General features: G+C 43.2%; 3 non-coding genes across 3 annotated transcripts; 2 read left to right on the forward strand and 1 right to left on the reverse strand.

Annotated features, from left to right (window-relative positions):
* Nucleotides 1-17,530: 17,530 nt before the first annotated feature.
* Nucleotides 17,531-17,605, reverse strand: Trnas-cga (transfer RNA serine (anticodon CGA)). The gene has a single exon. It is a non-coding gene; the product is annotated as a tRNA-Ser (tRNA).
* Nucleotides 17,606-17,797: 192 nt separating this feature from the next.
* Trnas-cga (transfer RNA serine (anticodon CGA)) lies at nt 17,798-17,872 on the forward strand. The gene has a single exon. It is a non-coding gene; the product is annotated as a tRNA-Ser (tRNA).
* Nucleotides 17,873-20,805: 2,933 nt separating this feature from the next.
* Trnal-caa (transfer RNA leucine (anticodon CAA)) lies at nt 20,806-20,879 on the forward strand. Its single transcript has one exon. It is a non-coding gene; the product is annotated as a tRNA-Leu (tRNA).
* Nucleotides 20,880-27,782: the final 6,903 nt, after the last annotated feature.

Below are 27,782 nucleotides of genomic sequence, written 5' to 3' on the forward strand. Positions count from 1 at the left end.
GAGTGTTCACCATCCATGTCTAGATCCATAGCCTGTGAAGTGATTCCCGGCTCAGTTACCCCACCCGTTTCCTTACTGTTGCGTAACTGTATCATTCCTTTCACGGCTGTCTTCTTTGATTTGTCTTCAAATTGCTATACTGGATGAGACCCTTTCTCGTTATTAAGATGTCTTGCCCTTCTACTTGGATCTCATGGGTATATTTTCGACTGGTTTCTTTTTTTTTTCTCATAACATCTTGGTTACAAATATTTGAGTATTTAAGATGAATCAACTGTACTGAGCTCACAGAGCTCTGCGCAGATGCACGGAGATCACTCATCCGTATAATTCCGTTACTGAGCTGCGACTAATTTTTGGCACGCCCGGGGCCCGAATCGGGACCCCACCCCACATCTGTACCTCGTTGAATGACGTAATTCTGCAAACTTGCGGAGTCCACACGACATTAGCTGCCTAACGCCTTTTGTTAGAACAGAAAGGACGTGCGGCTTACTGTACGTGAGCTACAATCAATACAAAAGGGACATGATTTTGTCACTCCTGAGCCTGTAATGTAAGGTGTTAATAATAATTGAAATAGCATCAGGGTACAGTTACAGGGTTACAAATTTTATTACATCATCAATTTAGAGCCTTCACGGTGAATAAGGGATCTGTGCAGTGTCGCTTGCACCATGTTGAGAAAGTAGGGTGGTACCGATGTTGTGGCGTGCGAAATTAACACGTAACCGACGAACACAGAGGTGACAAAAGTCATGTGATAGCGATATTGACATATACAAATGACGGTAGTAACGCGTGCACAAGGCATAAAGGTGCAGTTTGTGATATTCGCTATTTTTGACTTAATTAAAACAGCAAATTCAGCCAGAAGGGAAATACTTGTTTATAAATAATGATTAATGTATAATGAGGCGTCTTTGGGCGGCAATATAAACAGAAAAATACGGATAGATATGCGATCCTTCACTATTTTGTTCGCTGGAGAACAAATGAAGCCTTGAGCGCTAAAAAGACTTGTACTGTTTTTCTTGAGTAAGACGGACGCAGATTTGTGGCAGTCTGATCTAATTTTTACTAAATGTATATAAACGTGTTATGTCTAAGTTTGAGTGAAGTGTAAAGAACTGTTATAACTTACCGTGACGACGCACGAGCGACTCAAAGAAGACAATGGCTATATAAAAGAGCGCTCAATGGACATGATACGGACATAAAAATCTACCGTCATTGTAGTATTAAGCTAAGGTACGATATATGTTTTAGTTATAATAAATATTTGTTCTGGGAATACTGAATCATTTAGCAGTGCTCATTTCTATTATCTCCTCAGTATTATTTTCATTTTAATTATGCATTTTGCTAATATTACAGACACCAAGATCAGCAGTCCAATGTGCGTGTTACATTGATAAAAAAAACTGTTTTATCGTCTTCTTGCATCAGCTTTAATATTGAATTTCCCTTTTGTGTGATGTTACAGTTGTTTTTGCGCCCTTAAGAACTTTCTGGTCCCTTAGGATATTGTTTTGTCATAACAATAACTTCACAACCGGGTATGATCGTATCTACGATCATGAAGTAATTAGAAAGACGATAACGCAATTTCTTAATCAATAGTACGCTAGTTGTGACTGCCTCAAGCCACGCGAAACTGCAAGTAAAAACTAATCACATCTCATAATGCAATATTTTATGACAATGGTCAATCCATGAATCTTACGCCAATTGTGATTGATAAAACAGTAAGCTAAATCTCAATTTCCAACTTTCCACTGAATAACAACATCACTTTTATTTTGTAACATCACAAGTTCACTGGCGGAGCTGTCATTTGTACTCAGAAGGTTCGTGTGAAAAGGTTTCCGACGTGATAATGGCCGCACGACGAGAATTAACAGGCTTTGAACGCTAAATGGTAGTTCCAGCGAGACGCATCGGACGTTCTACTTCGGATATAGTTAAGAAATTCAATATTCCGAGCTCCACAGTGTCAAGAGTGTGCCGAGAACACCAAATGTCTCCTCCTTGGAGGTCGATATTAGAACACTAGAACACTATATATAAACATATTCTCGGGCCAACCAGTATCAAGCAAGTTCCACACACACACACACACACACACACACACACACACACACACACACACACACGTACATATAACGAGTTGTTTCAAAATTTCGCATCAAACGTTTGGTAGTCACAGATTACGTCACGGGGAACAACTGTTGTCGAAGATAAAGTGCTCGCTGACGCTTCCAGACGACACTAGACATCCTTTTGTATTCGTTGGCCCTGAAGAAGACGAGCTTTCACCAACCTGGCAGTGTTTACTAACCGGGTGTGCTGTATACTGCCTTTCCCAGTAAACTAATAGGTGTGTTTCAGTTACAATACCTTGTGAACGAGTGTCTGTAACCGGAGAAAAATATTTTAGAAACGAATCAGGAACTAAAATTTTTATGGGCGTACCCTCCTCCAAAGGGACCGGATGATCGAATTATAGCGTACGCATCTCGTAGAGTGGCTATGCGCCGCCGCCAATCGGGGAATAGCGAATACAAAATTACGTCTAGCGTCACCGAGAAGCGTCATTAAACTTCGTCTCTCTAACAAAAGTTGTTCCTCATGTCATCTATCACCCTCAATCATTGATGCAAATACTTTGATACACCCCTTCTCGTAGGAAAGATGACGGCGACGGCCATGGTGCAGTGGTAAAATCGATGCCAGTCAGGTCACCGAAGTTAAGCTCTGTTGGGCTTGGCTAGAACTTGGATGGGTCACCGTCTGGGTCTGCCAAGTGCTGTTGGCAAGCGCGGTGCTGCAGATGCAGTACGATGTGATAGAACCATACACCGAGCACGATGGTCTTGCAGCCCTTGTGAGACCAATTGAGGAGCTACTTGATTGAGAAGTAGCGACACCGTTCACGAAAACTGACAACGCCTGGGAGAGCGGCTTGCTGACCACGTGCATCCACATTCGGTGACGCCCCAGGGCTGAGGATGATACGGCGGCCGGTCGGTACCGTTGAGCCTTCAAGGCCTGTTCGGACTGTGTTTGTTTTTTTTCTCTTCTTAGGAAAGATACCCAGTGTGTACATAGGCTGAACAATAATAAATCGAAAAACTGCGGGGATGGATTCTTGACGGGAACGGAGGAAAAAAGGTTATATGAATATGTGTCCGGAAATCCATCGCTGCCACGGTAGATGTCGCTGACGAATGACAGTTCCTCTGACCACGTCCCGTGTGTTCCTTGTGTGTTGCAGTCTGTGTGATTGACGCACCGCACTGTAAGCAGCATAATGGTCTGGTACTGACGTCGGGAACAAGCCGAGATTTGTCTGTGTACGGCCAAGCAGATGAAAACGGTCGAAAGGCAGCACGACTATATCAAAACAATTTACCTCACAGAAACCAACCACATCATACATTTCAAGCCCCGTTTGGACGTTTGTGTGATGATGGGGCCTTCCAGACGATGAACGTGCAAAGACGCGGCGGACTGTGCGTACACCAGATTTGGAAGACCGGATTCCACAGCATATTGAGACGAACCTTAGTGCCAGCTCCAGGCAAGCGGCCCGCCAACATGGTGTAAGCCAAACTACGATTATGTGTATCCTGCATGATAACCGCTACTACCCCTGTCACCTCCAACCCCACGGAGGCCATTTATAATCTTTATTTTGATGTGGATGCAATGTAGCTCTGCTCTATGTTCGGGGACGATTTGTTGAATGCATTTCTCCCAACGATTGACCATTTTCTAGATACCGTCACTGTAGAGTCTGTGCCTTTGTTACTGAGACACAGCGGCACCTCTGCCTACACTGCTTCATAACCCAGAATGAATTTCTCGAAGGTGTTCCTTAAGTTTTGGAAACAGATGAAAATGGGATGGGGCCAAGTCAGGACTGCGTGGGGGCAGCGAAGCGAAGAGGTCGCATTGTTGCAGATGTCTCAGCGCTCGTGTGTGGTCTGGCATTGTCGCGCTGGAGAGGGTGCTCCATGCGTGGACGAACTCTTTGAATTCGTGAAACCTGATTACAACACGCTGTTTATCACGCACCAACATATATTCATTATGCACCGCCTTGTTACACGCTGCAATTCGAAGAACTCTGGCGGCAGGAGGCTGTAGATATGTAGACGTCAAGATTAAAGATGTCGAACGTTGATAACATTTGTTTCACTTTAAAAACTTGAAGAGCTTTCACATATAAGTTCTGCAGTTTTACTTTTCAGCACGCCCCGGTATGTAAAAAGACCGGCTGTCTCTCCTACGAGTACTCAGACGCATTTTCTGTGGTGTTTCGTCTAGTGCGAGATTATTTTTTGTCGATATTTGTTAACGGGGACAGTGAAACACGAAGAAAAAGCAGTACTGCAGCAGCAACTCGTGTGCTACGCTGTCCAGTACAGTCTGCTACGGCCTTGAGGCAGCGCCTCTCGCTCGCTGCTGGAATATGGCCTACTGGTTATCCCTTCTTGTTTTACAGTCCCTTTTAATACATATCGACAAAGCGAATAACGCACTAGACCGCTCCGTCGAACGGGGACTTAAAATTCTCTCTTAAAATTGTTTTGTTTATTACAGGAAACAAACCGACGCAGCGGTATGTTGGGGCGAAATGCAGTTTGCATCCCTGTACACGCCTGTGTTCAACGTGTAGCTGCCGGAAGTTTCATTGTTATGTGCCTCTTGGCTATTTTTCAGTGCAGTATTGAGTAGAGCGTTGTGTCGCAGAGTTTGCGAATTTCGAGATGGCAGAGTTAGAGGAGCAACGCGTCTGCATTAAATTATGCGTGAACCTCACGAAAACGTTTACACTCACCAAATGGTACAGGAAGCCTACGGTGATTAGTTCTTAAGTCATACTGTGTGTTAAGAATGGTTTACACGGTTTAAAAATGGCCGGACGGAAGTTAAAAATGATCCTCGTTCAGGACATCCTTTTACGTCTACCGACGTCGCTCATGTCGGGAACGTCAACGAAATTGTGTATGCCTGATGAAGGCTGATTACCCAAGAGACTGCAGAATAATGTAATTTTTCAGTTGGATCATGTCATGAAATCCTGATACAGCATCTTGGATGCATCGTGTTGGGGCCAATTTCGTCCCACGGCTCATAAGTCAAGACCAGAAAGATCTTCGCCTCGCAATCTTTGGAGAGGTTTTAGATCGGACAAATGACAGCAAGATGTTCCTTAAGAGACCTGGTCCCTGCAGACATTTTTTTTATTTCCAAAGTTGAAAACCCCATTAAAATGACGAGGCAAAGGAAAATTGACAGACAGCGCTTTGCGCGATCCAGCAAGAGATGTACCAAGACTGCTTCCGGAAGGGGAAACGGCTTGGGAGTTGTGGGGTAGAGTATTTCGAAGGAGACCATGCACAGTAAGTAAAAGGTAAGCGTAGAAAAAATTTGTTACTAAAGTTACGGAACAGACCTCGTACGCCGATTCTTTCAAGTAATCGGATTTTGGCCAATCCTCTCGGCCAAAGTGTGAAATGGCCGGCCATTTCGCGATCTTGCTGGTTTTCGCGCTTCGGCCGTAGTATATACAGGGCTATTACAAATGATTGAAGCGATTTCATAAATTCACTGTAGCTCCATTCATTGACATATGGTCACGACACACTACAGGTATGTAGAAAAACTCATAAAGTTTTGTTCGGGTGAAGCCGCACTTCAGGTTTCTGCTGTCAGAGCGCTCAAGAGCGCAGTGAGACAAAATGGCGACAGGAGCCGAGAAAGCGTATGTCGTGCTTGAAATGCACTCACATCAGTCAGTCATAACAGTGCAACGACACTTCAGGACGAAGTTCAACAAAGATCCACCAACTGCTAACTCCATTCGGTGATGGTATGCGCAGTTTAAAGCTTCTGGATGCATCTGTAAGGGGAAATCAACGGGTCGGCCTGCAGTGAGCGAAGAAACGGTTGAACGCGTGCGGGCAAGTTTCACGCGTAGCCCGCGGAAGTCGACGAATAAATTGGCTCATGCCACAACTGGAGACCGACAGCGTCGACTTCATCTTTCAACAGGATGGTGCTCCACCGCACTTCCATCATGATGTTCGGCATTTCTTAAACAGGAGATTGGAAAACCGATGGATTGGTCGTGGTGGAGATCATGATCAGCAATTCATGTCATGACCTCCACGCTCTCCCGACTTAACCCCATGCGATTTCTTTCTGAGGGGTTATGTGAAAGATTCAGTGTTTAAACCTCCTCTACCAAGAAACGTTCCAGAACTGCGAGCTCGCATCAAACTCATTAATGGGGACATGCTGCGCCGAGTGTGGGAGGAACTTGATTGTCGGCTTGATGTCTGCCGAATCACTAAAGGGGCACATATCGAACATTTGTGAATGCCTAAAAAAACTTTTTGAGTTTTTGTATGTGTGTGCAAAGCATTGTGAAAATATCTCGAATAATAAAGTTATTGTAGAGCTGTGAAATCGCTTAAATCATTTGTAATAACCCTGTATATGCCTGTGTTCGTGTCTCGGTCTCTATATAACTCATCACAGCTGAACCCCCTGAGGGTGAACCCTTGCCCCAGCTGATCTTACACCGCGTGTTAAAGGCCGTCAGAATGCAATTACAAACAGCGCCGCTACAGGAACTCTCACACGTTTACTCTCAAATAAAACAATATTAGCCCCCGCCGCCGGTTTGCCCAGTGTTTAAATTTGCTTGCACTGTCGGTCTGCTTCCGTCAGCTGGGAGTGTACTGCAACAGCAAGCTGTCTATTTGTCCTCCCACAGTGATGACACTGCCAGACGCGCCGTAACCTACGGAAACATTTTAAAATCACGTTAAATATTATATTCCATCTAGTTTCTATTAGCCTTCTCATGCAGTATTCTTCAGCGTTTATTCCAACATTAAAGCGTCACAATACTAACATGCAATTTCCCAGACGTTTTCGTGAATTATCTTCAGCTCGAAAGAGGGTATCTATAAACTCTATTCGACCACAATAGCGCTAATATTTTCTCCAGTGAAACTACCATGGAGCATGTAACGTCTATTAGCAAAAGACATATTATGTAGTAACGAGAAAACCTTGTGTATCATATTTTGTTATTGTATAAAATTATGTATTTGTTTTTATTATTTATTTTAGATAATATCTGTGTCGGCGAGTACTGAAACCGTCACAGACGATAAATATCAAAGATGGGAATGTGCAACTAGTATAAATAATACAAAGCGAACATTAATTTCTCTGTCTTCTTCTTGGAGTTAAGCGAGTAGGATAGCCTGTGACGTTGTATTGTACGCTAGCGTAGCCTTCTTTTGTCAAGACTGAGAGATGTACGCCATTACGTACTCATTTTAAAGGTGTGTAATAGTTAACATATTTAAATGTTTTGAATAGAGTTATTTAAATGAAACCTTGCATTATTATTTGTAATAGCTTGCTTGGCATATTATCCCATCTTTTGAGACATTTTCAGTTATTTAAATATTATCCGTGGTGCCTAGCTGCGCTACGAACGAATGAGCCGCTGCCGCGGCGTATTCAAACTACATTAAATGAAATCTATCATACCACAAAGAAGCGGGAAAGTAATAGTGAAATAAAATTATTTCTTTCAGCTTCCGGACTTGCAGAGCAGAACAGTAGATTTTATGAAGTGTTGCAGGTTGACGCGGGCCGCTGATAATATATATAACTAACAGTACAAAAAGATAATTTACCTTCGTAATATAATAGGAATCTTGCTGAGCTTGGTTCTGGTCTGGCAAACCTTATAGTGAAAACGTATTTTTCTCCGATAATAGTCTCATGTTCTTGTGCTGGTCGTGGTACTGAATGGTGTTTTACTGATAACCAAAATCCACTGCAAAATTTTGTTTTTGAACAATCATGCGAACTGTAACAGCAGTATTCATAACAAAGTAATTTTCATTTTCAATAACTGTAAAGTAGGGAAGATATGTTGACTTTTAGAGTGAGTTACAGTAACGAAAAATGTTCCTTTAATAGAAAGCCAGATACAGAACAATAAGAACCCAATATATTCTGTTTTGTTGAAAATTAATGATTATAAAGAAACTCATAGCACAGCATTACTAAAAGGTATTTCGCGGCTCTTTTCATATATGCGTTGTTATGCAAATAATAATAATAACAGTAAAACAACACAAAGCAACTAATAGAAAAGATCTATACGAAGAAGCGAAACTGGCGCCCAACGTGGGGCCCGAATTTGCAGTGGCCACGAAAATAATTGTTTTATGTACACTCCTGGAAATGGAAAAAAGAACACATTGACACCGGTGTGTCAGACCCACCATACTTGCTCCGGACACTGCGAGAGGGCTGTACAAGCAATGATCACACGCACGGCACAGCGGACACACCAGGAACCGCGGTGTTGGCCGTCGAATGGCGCTAGCTGCGCAGCATTTGTGCACCGCCGCCGTCAGTGTCAGCCAGTTTGCCGTGGCATACGGAGCTCCATCGCAGTCTTTAACACTGGTAGCATGCCGCGACAGCGTGGACGTGAACCGTATGTGCGGTTGACGGACTTTGAGCGAGGGCGTATAGTGGGCATGCGGGAGGCCGGGTGGACGTACCGCCGAATTGCTCAACACGTGGGGCGTGAGGTCTCCACAGTACATCGATGTTGTACTGGTCGAGTGGTCGGCGGAAGGTGCACGTGCCCGTCGACCTGGGACCGGACCGCAGCGACGCACGGATGCACGCCAAGACCGTAGGATCCTACGCAGTGCCGTAGGGGACCGCACCGCCACTTCCCAGCAAATTAGGGACACTGTTGCTCCTGGGGTATCGGCGAGGACCATTCGCAACCGTCTCCATGAAGCTGGGCTACGGTCCCGCACACCGTTAGGCCGTCTTCCGCTCACGCCCCAACATCGTGCAGCCCACCTCCAGTGGTGTCGCGACAGGCGTGAATGGAGGGACGAATGGAGACGTGTCGTCTTCAGCGATGAGAGTCGCTTCTGCCTTGGTGCCAATGATGGTCGTATGCGTGTTTGGCGCCGTGCAGGTGAGCGCCACAATCAGGACTGCATACGACCGAGGCACACAGGGCCAACACCCGGCATCATGGTGTGGGGAGCGATCTCCTACACTGGCCGTACACCACTGGTGATCGTCGAGGGGACACTGAATAGTGCACGGTACATCCAAACCGTCATCGAACTTGCTGTTCCAACAGGACAATGCACGTCCGCATGTATCCCGTGCCACCCAACGTGCTCTAGAAGGTGTAAGTCAACTACCCTGGCCAGCAAGATCTCCGGATCTGTCCCCCATTGAGCATGTTTGGGACTGGATGAAGCGTCGTCTCACGCGGTCTGCACGTCCAGCACGAACGCTGGTCCAACTGAGGCGCCAGGTGGAAATGGCATGGCAAGCCGTTCCACAGGACTACATCCAGCATCTCTACGATCGTCTCCATGGGCGAATAGCAGCCTGCATTGCTGCGAAAGGTGGATATACATTGTACTAGTGCCGACATTGTGCATGCTCTGTTGCCTGTGTCTATGTGCCTGTGGTTCTGTCAGTGTGATCATGTGATGTATCTGACCCCAGGAATGTGTCAATAAAGTTTCCCCTTCCTGGGACAATGAATTCACGGTGTTCTTATTTCGATTTCCAGGAGTGTATTTTCTTTTCAGTGTCTATTGTTATATATATGTATGTATTTAGTGATAAATGTATGTATGTGTATCATGATTAATGCCATGTATTAATGAATGTACAAACATTTCATGAAAAAACGCACTACTGCAAGCGAGTCAAAGGAAACGATCCTGATAGTACTGAGAAACTGTAACGACTACATAATCCGGGGGCAGCCGAACCCCGAAATCAGATAAAATAAAGGTAAGACTACAATGTAGTTGTCCTGTTTGTAGAAGCTTAACTCCAGTGAAGTGATCTCATATCGCTAGTGGTGTGCGTAGTTTGACGTTAGTGTTTATGACAGGGCAAAGTTGATTGTAGATAGTAATTTTTAGTGTGCAGTGTATTGTAGATAAATTAACATATTTTGTGTGCAAGTGGAAAAACTGTCAGATCTTGTGTTCGAGTAGGCAATTTATGAATATGGTTAAATTGCGTAGTCAACGTCCGAGCAATATGGATACTGAGGAACAGCCATTAGTTAGTGCAGGAAATGTAGAAACGGGTGCATTAAGCAGTACAAGTACTCTTTTTGAGGATATACCATGCGAAAATGTGGGGGCAGGAGCACAGGAAGTGATGCCACCTCCCCCCAGTGCTCAAGGAGAGGTAGACAAAGAAAGTGTAACAACCCCAGAAAAGCAGGAACCAGAGAGTGGTAATCTGCCTGGTGGGTATTCACTTCAGGCGATATTAGAGCGCATGCTGGATTACCAGTCAAAATTCGCGCAACAACAAGCTGAAAGGGATGAAAAAATTGAGATCTTTCTCGCGCAGCAAGCTGAGCGGGATCGCCAGTTAGCTGAGCGGGACCAGCAACTTGTGCAATCGTTAGAAATTATGAAAAAAGAGATTGCCTGTATGAAACAGAATTATGAGTCGATACCTAAAGCCGTGCAGGAGTTGACTGTACAGGTCAACAACCTGCAAGTAGCAAACACTAACAGGGTAGACGAGATAGGTGTTTTAGCCAACTGATTAGAAAAGCTAGAAATAGATTCCACACAGCTTGTAGAGCAGAAGTGGAACGAACAAGCGACTAAAATTGAAACCGAATTTAACTCATGGCTTGAAGCGAAGGAGAGTGAGATCGACAAAAATATTAATTCTAAGGTACAAGCAGCCATGGCAGATAGAGATTCCGAATCGTTCAGTACCGCAGTAAATAGTCAGGTACAGAACGACGTGCAAACCATCAAACAAATACTCAGTGAGGATATTCCGCAGTGGCAAGTGAATATTAGTAAACGGATATCCGACTTGGAAAAGGATTTAGCCCAGAGCAGCAAACATCTTGAACATGAAACTATGTCGCCAACAGCCAATGTTTTTGGCAACGCACAAACTTATACGCGACGCAACAATGGTGAATCTTTAGGCGATAATGCGAAGAGCTGTAGCTTCGGTTCGGAGCACACAGCCTATGTCCCAGGAGCAAACCAATATAGTCCAAAAATATTAGTTGAAGAAAGTTTAATCAAAAATAGGCAGTTTCAAACGTTTACTACTGAACGGAAGTCAGTACACCCCGTAGTATTCATAAAAAGCTTTAAAAATATCTTGCCTAGTGTGTGGAACGAAGCACAGAAAATTCAATACGTAATGTCATACATTCAGGGTGATGCAGCGTTGTGGGCTACGGAAGTAGCAGACAGCTGCATGACGTATGAACAGTTCGAAAGGGCGTTTTTGTCGAAATACTGGTCGCCTTGTATACAAGAGCGGCTAAGAAAAGAAGTATACAATCCCGAACCGTACTCACCCCGTCTTGGGAATTTGAGACGGTATTTTGAAAAGTATATAAACAAAACGCGCTACTGGGACGAGCCTATCTCACCAAGAGACATAATAAGACTCCTAAAATCACATTTACCCATTCATATCAAAGAGAAATTAATACACGTACCAGAGAGCGACATGGAACATTTCCTGTCTGTTCTAGATTCAATAGACTTAATCCAGGAAGACGCAAAAGCAGCGTGTGATCACTCGCGGAATAATGGATCAGGGTGTAAACATGACAGAAATAATAGCGCACAAAACCACATCCATGGAAATGGTGGAGGTGGTAACAAGCGGCAAGAGCATTCGCAAAATGGTAATAATGGTAGAAGTCAGAACGGGTATGGGCAACCGTCCCATAATAAAAAGCGTCGATTTGACGACCGGTACGATTCCGGACTGCCAGGGACCAACCGCTGGAAAAATGCGAGAGGTCAGTGGCACAGCAATTACAGTGACAGTAATCGCAATTGGAATCAGAATCAGCGACCAAGCCCAGAGCGACAGGGTAATGACCGGTACGACAACAACAGACCACCACAGCAAAACGCGCCTATTGCGCAGTCGTGGCGGCCTACAAATCAAAACGTACACATAGCCGTTCAAGTACCTCACAAGCAAGCAATCCAACAAACTAGAATCGGCCGCGATATGCTCTCCATCGCTGGCCGAGGGGTGGAGTGAGAGCAACACGAATGACAATAATATCCCTGGAATACGTATGCTGCGATACAACGACGGTATCAGTATGGATAAAGATCTACTGACCGAACCGCACGAATGTAAGAAAAATAGCAACGAGAATGTGCAAGCCATAATAGAAGCGAAAATCAATGATGTTGCAGTGAATATAATCATCGACACAGGTGCCTCAGTGAGTGTAATGAGTATAGAGTTGTTAAAAGCGCTGAGGAAGGGACGTAGCATACCGACTTTCCCGGTTAATAATTGCAAGGTGTCTGGAGCCATAAGTGCACAGAGCCAATTAGTTAAGTACCAGGTGCAGGTGGAGATTTGTAAGGAGGGCGAAGCCATAGTGAGCTCGTTCCTCATTGTTAAAGGGTTAAAGGTGGCCTGCATTCTGGGAGTAGATTTTCTCCGTGAGAGGGACGCCGTGATCGACCTCTCCTCGGGAAAACTAAGCATAGTTAATAAAGGTAGGAGGATTGAGTTGCCTGAGATGAAATCGAAGGAGGTACTTGTGCCATGTTGCAACCGAATTAATATCCAATGTAGAAACCCCTGGCTACTACACCTCGATGATTTTTCACATGTAGCAGACCTCTATTACCCGAATTTAGAGGATCGAAATTTTGAAACAAATGTTGAGGCATTTCAAACCAAAGTACAGGAATCTGAAAGTTTAAGCAACATACAAAAGCAACAGTTGACGCAGCTGCTATCGGAATATACCATGGTATTTACCGACCGACCAGGAATAGTCAAAGGGTACCACTATCACATAGAGGTGATGCCCCACAAAACATACTGTCGCGCAACTTACTCCATCCCTTGGTCGAGGAGGGAAGTAGTGGCTAAAGAGATTCGGAAGATGTTAGAGTGGGATATCATTGAGCCCTCTTTCTCCCCATACAGTAGTCCTCTTGTAGCAGTGGCGAAAGCCAACGGAAAAATCCGGCTAGTGTTAGATGCGCGGGACATCAATAAAATTATTATACCTGTCAGGACTTGTCCAGAAAATTTAGATGAGCAGATACAAAAATTTCACGGAGTGCAGTACTTGACCTCGGTCGATCTTAAAAGTTCGTACTGGCAAATCCCACTTACACCAGAATCAAGGAAGTACACAGCCTTCATATTCGGAGGGCGAAGTTACCAATTCAAGGTACTTCCCTTCGGATTGAATGTGAGTGCTGGAGTATTTATTACTGCTCTAGACACGCTACTGGGTCCAGACTTGTTAGAAAAAATCACAGTATATGTTGATGACCTTGTAATCGCTACTGCTACTTGGGACGAACATATGGAATTGCTGCATAGAGTATTAGAGAGATTTAAGCAAGCAGGTGTAACTAACAAACAGAAATACAATGTAGGGGACAGGGTGCTTATTCGTAACCACCCCAAATCCTCAGCCACCTTAAAGCAAAATAGTAAGTGGCAATTGCTATATTCAGGGCCCTTTGAAGTAATAAAGGTGCCACACGAATGTAGCTATTTGTTAGCACATCCCCAAACGGGGAAGATAAAAGGATTGTATCCATGTAAAGATGTAAAATCATTTATTCAGTGACATGTCACATGTAAATAGTAGTAGTTATAAGAAGATTTCAATTGTGTTTTAGAGTATAAGTATGTTAGTTTTAAGAAAGAATTAGTGTGTAATTAAACTTCGAGGAAGTAGAATCAGTAAATTGAGCAATAGCATGCAAAGGGAAGACCTTGTTTACAGACAATTAGTGTCATTAAAATACTATATGCTCATCAAGCAACGAACAATCTTTTTGTTGATAAAATAAGGATTAATTTTTTGAATCATTTTCCATTTGTAGTAAGTAAGTACAATTAATGATGCAATCCCATATAGTAAAGTAACAGATGTAATTGTGTTAGAATTAAGGAACCCTGAGAGAGAGTTTCTACTAGCCAAAAATTGACTTTGTAGTACGAAACAATTATGTGATGTAACGTTTACTGCCAGTAGTGATCTGAGAACGACACTGGAGCAGAATCCAATCAAAAACAAACCCGTTCCGTGTGAACTCCGCTTTGTATGTATCGATGCTTCAATTGAAGCCTGTGTACTTGGTACACGCCCTTGAATATTAATTACGCGATACGCGAATTAAGTCAATCAACGCGGAAACTACACTGTAGTCCTGTAGGACAGATCATTAAAAATAATACTAGTACTAAATGAGGTATTTATTGAGCAATATGCCCAAGTCAAGCTGTCATGCACATGGTAAAATCTGTTTGCTAGATGGGTGATAACCTGGCAAGCTACACTGAAAAAGGAAAAGAAAGCTATGTACCAAAAATCACACACCTTTAAATAATTACAAAAAGGCCATATACGCTTAGTAATAGCATTAAAAGTGTGTAGTGACAAGGTAAACACAATGGACTCAATGTAGATGAGAGTGATTATGCTAAGAACAGTTGAGATGCATTAAAAATAAACTGTGTGCATAAACAATCGAGGAAAGGACGGAATTTTGTGTGTAGTAGGGACAGAAAATGACTGTTGTATCTGCACCAATATATACGTCGGTATAAGTCAAGTGTTGAGTGACTAACTGTCATAGTGCAGTGCTCAACGAACAATATACTGTGTATAAAAACAGTAGTTAGTGATCCGTTCAGAGTCGATTCAAACAAACATTGCTCGACGGAGACATTTAGTGTGTGTGAACCGAAACATTTTCGCGTGTTGAGAGACGCTCTGGCAGCGTATCGACCGTGAGAACAAGTGAAAGTGTGTAGTACAATGTGCGTGTGACGAACCCTGAATACCAGTGTCACAATGCCACAAGAAAACTGTTATCACGCCAAAACATCCTGTGCATACCAGCGAAGCGACGGCTTACTGAACAATAAACGCTTTTAACCAAGTTGCATTTTCTTCCACAGCTAGTAATCTGTATCCTTAAAGACAGTACACCGTTGAGGAATATTTGTTTCATGCGTTACGACGGGGAGCCATGCGGAGAAGCAGAGACGAGTGCCGTGCCGCCAGCCAGCCGGTCGCGGTAAACCACTGCAACACGCCGATATTGGTGGATGGTTCGGCGCGGTTCGCGACTGCTCGGGCGCCACCTCAGCACGACGTCGCTGTTACTGCGAGCCGGTCGTCGACCCCAGCGGTCGTCGGCACGCCGCGTTCCAGACGACGCTACGCAACAATTGCTTCGCGCCGCCCGCTTCGTACAACATTGTTGTCATTCAACCGAACTACCAACTACGTGGTTAATGTACTAATATGAAAATGGTTTATTGGACACGAAATTACGTGACGAACATTTTTTTTCTTTAGTTACTGTGTGTAGACTCAAAATATTCATTGGTTCAGTGATATATATGATATGTTTTCATCATATTAGTGAAGTAAACTGACACGAATGCTATACCATGGTAAAACATTTGTCGTGAGTATGTGCAGAGACAATCCATTACACTACTGTAAAACTGTTTAATGATTGACTTTCATTGTAACACAGAACACAAATATGAAAAAGTGTAGAAGGTACATTTTTAACAAAGAGACTAAAAGTTTAACATTTTGTCATTAATAGCCTTTGTTATCTGTGAACATTGGATAAAGTCCAACCTTTTTTGATGAACAATCAAACTGTGTGTTAAGACAAACCCGGCGAGATGACCATGGCTCCGGCGCAATTTTCCCAGGTTTTCTGACCGCACGTAGCCCGAATGGGGGAGCCAGATAACTGTAAGGACCCTGGGACTAGGTTTATGGTCACCTCGCAAAGTGTGAGAAAACTATAAAGAGTGTAATTAAAACTATAGTGCAAAAGAGCTAAGAAGTGAACAGTGAATATTCCAATTAAGGTGATAGACAATGACAAAACAGACGTTAGTGGCAGCATATTGCCGAACATTCTTAACGTTAGTCAATTGCTGCCAGGGGGCATTGTAACGTCTATTAGCAAAAGACATGTTATGTAGTAACGAGAAAACCTTGTGTATCATATTTTGTTATTGTATAAAATTATGTATTTTTTTTATTATTTATTTTAGATAATATCTGTGTCGGCGAGTACTGAAACCGTCACAGACGATAAATATCAAACAAAGATGGGAATGTGCAACTAGTATAAATAATACAGAGCGAACATTAATTTCTCTGTCTTTTTCTTGGAGTTAAGCGAGTAGGATAGCCTGTGACGTTGTATTGTACGCTAGCGTAGCCTTCTTTTGTCAAGACTGAGAGATGTACGCCATTACGTACTCATTTTAAAGGTGTGTAATAGTTAACATATTTAAATGTTTTGAATAGAGTTATTTAAATGAAACCTTGCATTATTATTTGTAATAGCTTGCTTGGCATATTATCCCATCTTTTGAGACATTTTCAGTTATTTAAATATTATCCGTGGTGCCTAGCTGCGCTACGAACGAACGAGCCGCTGCCGCGGCGTATTCAAACTACATTAAATGAAATCTATCATACCACAAAGAAGCGGGAAGGTAATAGTGAAATAAAATTATTTCTTTCAGCTTCCGGACTTGCAGAGCAGAACAGTAGATTTTATGAAGTGTTGCAGGTTGACGCGGGCCGCTGATAATATATATAACTAACAGTACAAAAAGATAATTTACCTTCGTAATATAATAGGAATCTTGCTGTGCTTGGTTCTGGTCTGGCAAACCTTATAGTGAAAACGTATTTTTCTCCGATAATAGTCTCATGTTCTTGTGCTGGTCGTGGTACTGAATGGTGTTTTACTGATAACCAAAATCCACTGCAAAATTTTGTTTTTGAACAATCATGCGAACTGTAACAGCAGTGTTCATAACAAAGTAATTTTCATTTTCAATAACTGTAAAGTAGGGAAGATATGTTGACTTTTAGAGTGAGTTACAGTAACGAAAAATGTTCCTTTAATAGAAAGCCAGATACAGAACAATAAGAACCCAATATATTCTGTTTTGTTGAAAATTAATGATTATAAGGAAATTCATAGCACAGCATTACTAAAAGGTATTTCGCGGCTCTTTTCATATATGCGTTGTTACGCAAATAATAATAATAACAGTAAAACAACACAAAGCAACTAATAGAAAAGATCTATACGAAGAAGCGAAAAGCAGTAACGCTATCGCTAGAAGCTATTGGAGCAGTTTGCATACATGTGGGATGACTAACACTACGCCGCTGTCTGATAACAATAAGTTCGGTTAACTTCAAGCGACTATGCAGGGTGTTCGGAAATTCCCGTTACATAACATTTTGAACAGGAACCCATGTCCGGAAAAGTGCCGTTTTCATACTACAGCCATTTGAAAACATCCAGAATGAGATTTTCACTCTGCAGCGGAGTGTGCGCTGATATGAAACTTCCTGGCAGATTAAAACTGTGTGCCGGGCCGAGACTCGAACTCGGGACCTTTGCCTTTCGCGGGCAAGTGCTCTACCAACTGAGCTACCCAAGCACGACTCACGCCCCGTCCACACAGCTTTACTTCTGCCAGTACCTCGTCTCCTACCTTCCAAACTTTACAGAAGCTCTCCTGCGAACGTGACCCTCGTAGTTCTTCAAGGTTCGCAGGAGAGCTTCTGTAAAGTTTGGAAGGTAGGAGACGAGGTACTGGCAGAAGTAAAGCTGTGTGGACGGGGCGTGAGTCGTGCTTGGGTAGCTCAGTTGGTAGAGCACTTGCCCGCGAAAGGCAAAGGTCCCGAGTTCGAGTCTCGGCCCGGCACACAGTTTTAATCTGCCAGGAAGTTTCATTTGAAAACATGTTTGCTAGGTAGATACGCAAGAGGGTAGTCATGGTGGAAGGTGCTTACGTCGGATCGGGTGATGTCATTTGAGTCTATCCTACCTTTCTAACTTGTGATCACTTAGAGCAACATCGTTGAGTTCATGTTTGCGGAATACTCTGGCGTGATCCTTCTGATTGGCGAAGCTCACGGCAGTAGAAGAGCAGCTCATCAGCTTTACCAACATCGTTCCCCACCATGTCTAACTCCATCATATACCCTCTTCGACACAATTGAGCAACGGCTTGGAGAAAGGGTACCTACACCGTCAGCAGGTGTAACTGAGGTGCTCCAAGGAGACTCTGCAACCATAACTGGAAGATGCCGGGAAGAGACCACATCAGCGAGTACACGAGCAATTTCTTTGGTTACTAATGAGGTAACTGTAAAACTTGTGATGTTCTTGCTCATGCCTAATCAATTACTTACACAAGAGGTCGCGTTACCAACATGTTTTCAAATGGTTGTAGCACAGGGACATGGGTTCCAATTCAAAATATTATCTTAAAGTCCCATAAGTCTATAATGAGAATTTCTGAACACCGTGATTAGGACATAATGTAAGGATAACAATGAAACAGTTATCGTTTCTGACTTGACCATTTAGTTCCGTTTCAAAACTCGTACATATTCAAATCATGAAGTTTGCGGTATTACAGGACGAACATTACATTCCAAGATTTTCAGCGTCCGTAACTGTTTCACGGCAGCGTTTCGTAAAGAATCTGGAACGTATTGCAAAATAACTTTGCCTTAGTGGGACGTAGAATACCACCAAAAGTTAACAAGAGTTTTAACATTTACGAAACTTCCTGACAGATTAAAACTGTGTGGCTGACCGAGACTGGAACTCAGGACCTTTGCCTTTCGCGGGCAAGTGCTCTACCAACTGAGTTACCCAAGCACGACTCACGACTCGTTCTCATAGCTTCAGTTCTGCCAGTTCCTCGTCTCCTACCGTCCAAACTTCACAGAAGCTCTCCTGCGAACCTTGCAGAACTACGAGGGTCACTCCAAAAGAAATGCACACTATTTTTGTAAAAATACAGTTTTCATTCTGCATCTGTGAAAGCTTTACAGTGTGTAGATGCATCCTTCCCGCTTGTTTTCAAACTTAGTTCAACCTGTTCCCGTCACAGCATGTCTTCAAGATGGCTGCTACACTCGACGTTCATCAGAAGCAACGTGTTGTCATATAATTCCTGTACTGCGAAAACGAGACAGTGGGAAACATCCACAAGAGGTTGAAAAAGGTGTACGGAGATGCTGCTGTCGATCGCAGTACAGTTAGTCGGTCGGCAAGCAGGTTACGTGATGAAAGCGGGCACGGAAATATTGAGGATTGTTCTCGCAGCGGACGGCCTCGTACTACACACACTACAGACAATGTGCAGAGAGTTAACGAATTGCTGACTGCTGGCAGACGCACCACAGTGAACGTATTGTCACGCTACGTTGGGATAGGGGAAGGAAGTGTTTGCAGAATACTGAAGGTGTTGGCGTTAAAAAAGGTTTGTGCCAGGTGTGTTCCCAAGATGTTGACAGTGGCTCACCAAGAAACAAGAAAAACGGTATGCAGCGAACTTTTGGAACAGTACGGGAATGGTGGAGATGAATTTCTTGGAAGGATTGTGACAGGTGATGAAACATGACCCCATCATTTTTCACCAGAGACGAAGAGGCAATCAATGGAGTGGCATCATGCAAATTCATCCAAGAAAAAAAAATTCAAAACCACACCTTCTGCTGGAAAAGTTATGGCTACGGGGTTTTTCGATTCCGAAGGACTCTTGCTTGTGGACATCGTGCCAAGTGGAACCACCATAAATTCTGATGCATATGTGATGACACTGAAGAAACTTCAAGCTTTACTGAGTCGTGATCGACCGCATCGGCAAAAGCAGGATGTTCTGCTGTTGCACGACAATGCACGGCCACATGTCAGTCAAAAAACCATGGAAGCGATCACAAAACTCGGATGGACAACACTGAAACACCCGACTTACAGTCCTGACCTGGCTCCATGTGACTATCATCTCTTTGGGAAACTGAAAGACTCTCTTCGTGGAACAAGTTTTGAAGGTAATGACTCCCTTGTGCATGCTGCCAAACAGTGGCTCCAGCAGGTTGGTCCAGAATTTTAATATGCGGGTATACAGACGCTGGTTGCAAGATGCCGTAAGGCAGTTGAGAGGGATGGAAATTATGTGGAGAAATGAAAATATTGTTCCTAAAGGATGTATCTACACACGCTAAAACTTTCAAACATGCAGAATAAAATATGGATTTTTTAAAAAAATAGTGTGCATTTCTTTTGGAGTGACCCTCGTAGCACTCCTGGAAGAAAGGATATTGCAGAGACATGGCTTAGCCACAGCCGGAGGGATGTTTCCAGAATGAGATTTTCTCTCTGCAGCAGAGTGTGCGCTGATATGAAACCTCTTCGCAGATTAAAACTGGCCGGCCGCGGTGGTCTAGCGGTTCAGGCGCTGCAGTCCGGAACCGCGGGACTGCTACGGTCGCAGGTTCAAATCCTACCTCGGGCATGGGTGTGTGTGATGTCCTTAGGTTAGTTAGATTTAAGTAGTTCTAAGTTCTAGGGGACGTATGACCTAAGATGTTGAGTCCCATAGTGCTCAGAGCCATTTGAACCATTTTTTTAGATTAAAACTGTGTGCCGGACCGAGACTGGAACTCGGGACCTCTGCCTTGCTCGGGCAAGTGCTCTGCCAACTGAGCTACCCAAGCACGACTCACGACCCGTCATCACAGCTTCAGCAGGAGCACAGCTCGCAGGAGAGCTTCTGTGGAGTTTGGAAGGTAGGAGACGAGGTACTGGCAGAACTGACGCTGTGATGACGGGTCGTGAGTCGTGCTTGGGTAGCTCAGTTGGTAGAGCATTGCCCGCAAAAGGCAAAGGTCCCGAGTTCGAGTCTCGGTCCGGCACACAGTTTTAATCTGCCAGGAAGTTTCATATCTGCGCACACTCCGCTGCAGAGTGAAAATCTCATTCTGGAAACTCTCAGTTATGTCCAGTATATCTATATACAGTAACCAAACACGTAATTTATTGTTTGAAGAGGGAACAGTGTAACATCGTAGGAATGCAGGCCACAGATAATAGGCAAATTCGAATCATGGTCTCCTCATGAGGCAGAAAATGCAGGACGATGTCTAAACAGCGAGGAGCACGTGTAGCTGTCTCCGTAACATAAAACGGAGGCTGCGACGCTGCGGTTAAACAGGACTGCTGTCACTCTACCAGCTGGCACTGAAATGTGAGAAGGTAGGCCTTTGAGGTGCCTGTGGTGAATAATACAAGTCAAATGGTTCAAATGGCTCTGAGCACTATGGGACTCAACATCTGAGGTCATCAGTCCCCTAGAACTTAGAACTACTTAAACCTAACTAACCTAAGGACATCACACACATCCATGCCCGAGGCAGGACTCGAACCTGCGACCGTAGCGGACGCGCGGTTCCACACTGTGGCGCCTAGAACCGCTCGGCCACACCGGCCACAATACAAGTCAGTGGCACTATATGGTAATATGCGTCTAATGTAAATGTAGTTGTTATAAGGTATTTTTCTCTTCGTAGCACTATGCTGCTCAATAAATAATTCGTTAAATAACATGGGGCCCACTCTACTGAAGGGCTGATTCAAAAATGGTTCAAATGGCTCTGAGCACTATGGGACTTAACATCAGTGGTCATCAGTCCCCTAGAACTTAGAACTACTTAAACCTAACTAACCTAAGAGCATCACACACATCCATGCCCGAGGCAGGATTCGAACCTGCGACCATAGCGGTCATGCGGTTTCAGACTGAAGCGCCTTTAACCGCACGGCCACACCGGCCGGCACTGAAGGGCTGAATGACGTCAAGTCCGTAGTGAAAAAGTGAATTGGATCTTGGAGCAGGCTCCGCGGGAACATTTGGAGACATGAAGCGACGGAACAGATGGACAAATAGTTCTTGAATGGGTGGAGGATATCCAGGTGCTCCTGATACATGACGTCGAGGAACCATGATATTTAACAGCAGTGCATATTGATAAACGGAAGTGCAAGCTTGCATGAAATAAGTAACGATTGTAAATCAGGGGAAGTCAACCGTTTTTACCTATTGCCCACTTTCGAATCTCTGTTAGTAGTAAAATTTTCTAACCGCCCGCCGGTTCCACAGTAACAGTGATTTGTAAATCAGGGAAGTAACTTTTCTTTATAAAATGTATGAAGCAGAGTTATAGCAAGTTACAGCAAACAGTAAAAATTACTTACCAAATACTTTATGTCAAAATTTTGTGGACACCTATTGTAAATGTTTTTGAAACCCCCACAGCCCGCCATGAAAACTGGGACGCCCACTAGTGGGTGGTAGGAACCAGGTTGACTAGTGCTGCTGCAAGTGATACCACCCAAAACAACCTGCTTTATGACAACTTTTATGTTATCAGTTTCAGTATGGTTTTTGTGGAAGTAGTGTGTTTTTTACATCCATCGTGTTGTAACTAATAATGCTAGACTACATGCTTTGAAGTCGTGTGGTGCATGAGCAGAATGCTATTGCACGTGGTTCATTCAGGTTATCGAAAATATTTAGCACGGAGAATCAGTTTACATTAAAAATTATGTTTATTCTTTCCAATGCGAGTGAAGAAACGTGCGCTAGTTTTGCTTTATAACTAAGACCAGATGATTCTCAAATATTTCTGCTGCTTTATGTTATATTTTTATCTATTTTCTCGATATCACATAACAGTTCCATTTCTATAGTTTTTACCAAATTGTTTCACTCTTCACAAGGTCCCGAAACAACCCAAAATAAACTGTAATAACGTCTCAAAATTAATGCGTATTTAAATCTGTCGTTGAAAGCTGCAACTCGGCATTCCACGTTATAACGTGTTTCGCCTGGCGGTGGTGGTAAGTTCTGGAAATAGTTCTGTTCGGCTACAGGGAGACCATTTGCATCTACTTATAGACTTCATGTTTGCAAACAATGATGGAATTTTTATGGATTACAATGCACTAAGTCACAGAGCCATAACTGTTAGTGATTGGAGAACATTCTGGACAATTAGACCGAATGATTTGGTCACCCAGATGGCCCAGCATGAATCCCATCGAACATATATATAGGACATAATACAGAGGTCTGTTCGTGCACACAATTCTGCACCGGCAATACTTTCGCAATTATGGACTGCTATAAAGACAGCGTAACTCAATATTTCTGCAAGAGACTTTCAACAACTTGCTGAGCCCATGCCACGTCGATTTGCCGCACTACTCTGGACAAAAGGCGGTGCGGCACGACATTAGGACATATCCCATGAAACTTCCTGGCAGATTAAAGCTGTGTGCCGGACCGAGACTCGAACTCGGGACCTTTGCCTTTCGCTTGCAAGTTCTCTACCATCTAAGCTACCCAAGCACGTCTCACGACCGGTCATCACAGCGTCAGTTCTGCCAGTACCTCGTCTCCTACCTTCCAAACTCCACAGAAGCTCTCCTGCGAATCTTGCAGAACTGGCACTCCTGGAAGAAAGGATACTGCGGAGACATGGCTTAGTCACAGCCTGGGGGATGTTACCAGAATGAGCGCTGTAGAGTGAAAACCTCATTCATATCCCATGACTTTTCTCACCTCAAGCGCATAATCTATGGTTTAAAATTAAACAATAGATAGAGTTACACACCACAAGATCATCAAAATTATGGTAAAATTAACAGGACTATGAATACTCATAACCAAAAATATCTCACCGACAGACAAGTAAAGCCCAACAGAAGCTATAAACATACATCTATCGTTAAGCCTGCGTTAGGTAAAATTGATGGACCATTACTGAGAGATAATGACACACAGGTGGGAAGAACGTAATTACGATTCTTATTCCATTGCACCTAATGCTGGATATAAAAAAAATCTCTCCAGGTGTTGTCAGAGGAGAAGAAGATCGATTGAAAAAGCGTGCTCTTAATCTTCCCATCTCTCCCATTTCTCAGAGACGGCTTCAAGAAATGAAGCTACTCTGAAATAAGATGACAGACGAAGATGTTATGGAAGCGAAATCTGGAGATACGGAAGCAAAACAGGAAGAATTATGGTGAAGACGATAATGGTGGGTGACGGTGTCTAACAAATCGCCTGCAGATATTGACTGTAAGCTACAGACTATGTTCACATGATAATGAAACGCTGTCTATTGTAAAAGGACTTTAAGAAGTATTGGGTTTTGCTTGAAGTTTGTGATGTTCGTCGAAAGTAAAGTGAAGGTTGTGCTGGCTTGCAGCATCAGTGTAGTATGATACTACAAAATGTACTGACTTGCTGATTAAGCGCTTTTGTTCACTGGAACTGGTTGACAGTTGTTGCCTCAGCAGGGAAATATGTATAAATACGAGACAACTGGCAGGTAGTGAGTCACTGGTACAGCTGCTACTGCTGCTGCCCTCTGTACGTGCACCATCAGATTAGGAAACAAAAATGTAAGTTTAATATACTCTGCTAATAATGAAATTTGTATTTGTTTATAATTTGTTTGCTGTAATTCAAGACAGCAGGGATTCTTCTTCCACCCTACAGAATGCGAAGCACCTGGCTGATTATGGAAGCACAGTATGCATAGGAGGACTTTCGGCAATGGATAAGGGGGAGCAGCACGCAAGCAGAGCAAGATATGTCGACACCTCATTTAAGCGACAGTGCTGGTCCATCTGAAGGAGTGCAAATCTACCATCAAGATTCTCTGCAATCAGAGAATATGACTTTCCCAACAGTAGCACCGTGCTCACGAATTGTCGTGGAAGAGTGAACAAATGGTTCAAATGGCTCTGAGCACTATGGGACTTAACAGAAGTCCCCTAGAACTCAGAAACACTTAAACCTAACTAACCTAAGGACATCACACACATCCATGCCCGAGGCAAGATTCGAACCTGCGACCGTAGCGGTCGCGCGGTTCCAGACTGTAGCGCCTAGAACCGCTTGGCTACTCCGGCCGGCAAGAGTGAACAATATGGGCGCATTTGATTTCGAAAATAGTGATGTAATCGAACTTGTTTTTTATATAGGCCAACAGTAAACAGTGTCCGTAAAAATGTCATGTTCGTCTCCAACAAGCCGCCATCAGGATGTCGACTGCAATAACTTGAACGAATTGGTGGCGCGATTAATTTTCTTGCTAGCTATTAAGGCAGCAGGTAACAATTCGCATGATCATGAAATAATATCTGTTGAAGAGGAGCTTTGAGAAGCATAGATTATTGCTTGAAGTTCACAATGTCTGCCAAAAATATTAAATCGGAAGACTGAGTTGCGGAATGGAAAGTTGTGTTTGAGAACATTCTGTCATTTGAGAGGTATTTAGAAAAGTTGCATTTCACAAATTCGAAATATTTTGAAACAGTTCATTCAATCAATGATTGTGTGGGAGTTTGTACGTTGCACAGCACGCATTAAACCTTGTGTTTGATTTCAAGGAGGATTGAACACACAGGCAGAATTATAGCGCCGTAGTTACCAGCTGATCACCGCAAACGGTGAAAAATATATAAAAATATTACATGTGAAAACAATGAATGTAATAATAATGTACAATTTAAACTCTTAATAATCCTCATTATGGTTAGGGTGTGAGTAATAGGCCATGCTGAACAGTGTACGCAAATGTGTGCAGTCAGCCAAGCTAACTTTCTTTGGAATGTGTTATTTTTTTTTAATATCTAGATTATTTTGTAGCGCGTATGCGTGAAAAATGTAGAAACACTGGATGTAAAAAACATTGTACAGCTTGAACTCTGAACATCCCTTGTCCTACGTAAATGTGCGCAGTTAACCAAGCACGCTTGTAATTTCCTTATATCTTTTATACCTTATGTTTGAGACTTCTTCCTTTCGCATTCTTTCTGTAATGTATTACTAATACACAGATGAAATTTACAGGTAAGTATGCAGTGCAGTATTTAACGCAGGCAGAGAGACAAGAAATATACTGATGAGAAGGCACTGCATATTCTGACATTAACATTAGTGGAGTATGAAAACACAGAGAGAGAGAGAGCGATGAAATTTACTCTCAAGACATTACAGTATTTAACTTTTAAGCATGATACAATTTTTGAAGCAAGTGTATGAGAGAGAGAGAGAGAGAGAGAGAGAGAGAGAGAGAGAGAGCGCTCTCGCGAATGACGTTTTAGCAGTGTGAGGTATCGCTGTGGCTACTTTATAACATCGTGGGCTGTGGCAAAGTAATATACAGGGTTATTCTAAATGATGGACTCATTTTCAAAAAATCGTATGTATTCAAGCACAAGTCCAAAACGAACAAGCTTTATGCCAATGAAAAGCGAAGTTTCAAAGCTTTTGGCTGGCGGCGGCGGGTGGGCGGTGGTGGTTTCAGAAGCGGCCGGTAGAGTTCGCGCGGCAATAGGGCCCTCATTCCGTTTCACTGTCAGTACTCAGTCGCGAAATGGCGACTGTATAGCGCAAAGTTTTCTGCGTTCTTGAGTTCGCGAAAATTGAGTCGCAAATTGCAGTGCAGCGGGCATTTCGTAACAGATTCGGTATTCAACCACCAACTCGCAAAAGCATTAGCCGTTGGTTTAAGCAATTTTAACAGACTGGGAGTGTGTGCAAAGGATAAGCACACGCCGATCGCCTGTGTCACAGGATGATGTCCGCGGGATTCAAGAAAGTTTTGTGCGTAGTCCCAGTAAGTCTACCAATAGAGCCAGTCGATAACTTGGAATACCCCAACCAAAGGTATGGAAAGTTCTGAGATGGCGTTTGCCGTACAAGCCCTACCGATTAAAACTTGTGCAGGCTCTCAGCCCTAATGACAAAGAGAAGCGTCTCGCATTTTGTGGTTGTCTGCTAGCAAAGATGGAGGATGACGCATTTCTACAGCATGAAATTTTTAGCGATGAAGCGACGTTCCGCCTTAGTGGAAAAGTCAACAGACACAATGTTCACATAGCGTGTTTGGAAAATCCACGTTCACCATTGCAACATGAAAGAGACTCGCCGAACATTAACGTGTTCTGTGCCCTATCATGTACAAAGGTTTATGGACCATTTTTCTTCACGAAAAGAACTGTAATGGGAATCACGTATCTGGGCATGTTGGAACAATGGCTGTTCCCTCAAGTTATCGAAAATTCCCAGGCCTTCATTTTCCAACAGGATGGAGCTCTGCCACATTGGCACCATGATGGGAGGCTTTTTGAATGACTCGCTTCCTCAGAGCTGGATCAGTCGCAGGGGACTTCAAGACCTGGATCTGCACTTCTGGCCACCGAGATCTCCTCATGTCACACCCTGCGACTATTTGTTATGGGGTTCTGTGAAGGAAGCTGTTTGCATCCCACCTCTATCACCTAGTCTGAAAGATCTGCGGAGCCGGTTCACTGCTGCTGTACACTCAGTAACAGCAGATATGCTTACATGAGTCGATGTTTGCTGTGCAGCCAAAGGTAACCACATTGAACATTTATATCATTTATCACATTTATAACTGTTAAATAATGATTAAAAACTAATTAATTACAAATTATTAAAGTTATTAAATTGATATCAAGCACTATGAAAAGAACTTTGAAACTTCCTCTTTTCATTGGTATAAAGCTTGTTCATTCTGGATTTGTACTTGAATAAATATGAAGTCTTGAAAATGAATCCATCATTTAGAATAATCCTGTATATTGCTCTTTGACAGCTTGTTAAAATTTTTCCGCCAGGACTATCTTTCGATTTTTAAATTTCCACCATCCTCCAGCATCCTTTTTAAATTTACCACCATATGTCATCTTCATTATGTCACTGAAAAAGGGGCATAGCTT

This window comes from Schistocerca cancellata, chromosome 2 (genome assembly GCF_023864275.1).
Source record: "Schistocerca cancellata isolate TAMUIC-IGC-003103 chromosome 2, iqSchCanc2.1, whole genome shotgun sequence".
NCBI classification, from domain to species: domain Eukaryota; kingdom Metazoa; phylum Arthropoda; class Insecta; order Orthoptera; family Acrididae; genus Schistocerca; species Schistocerca cancellata.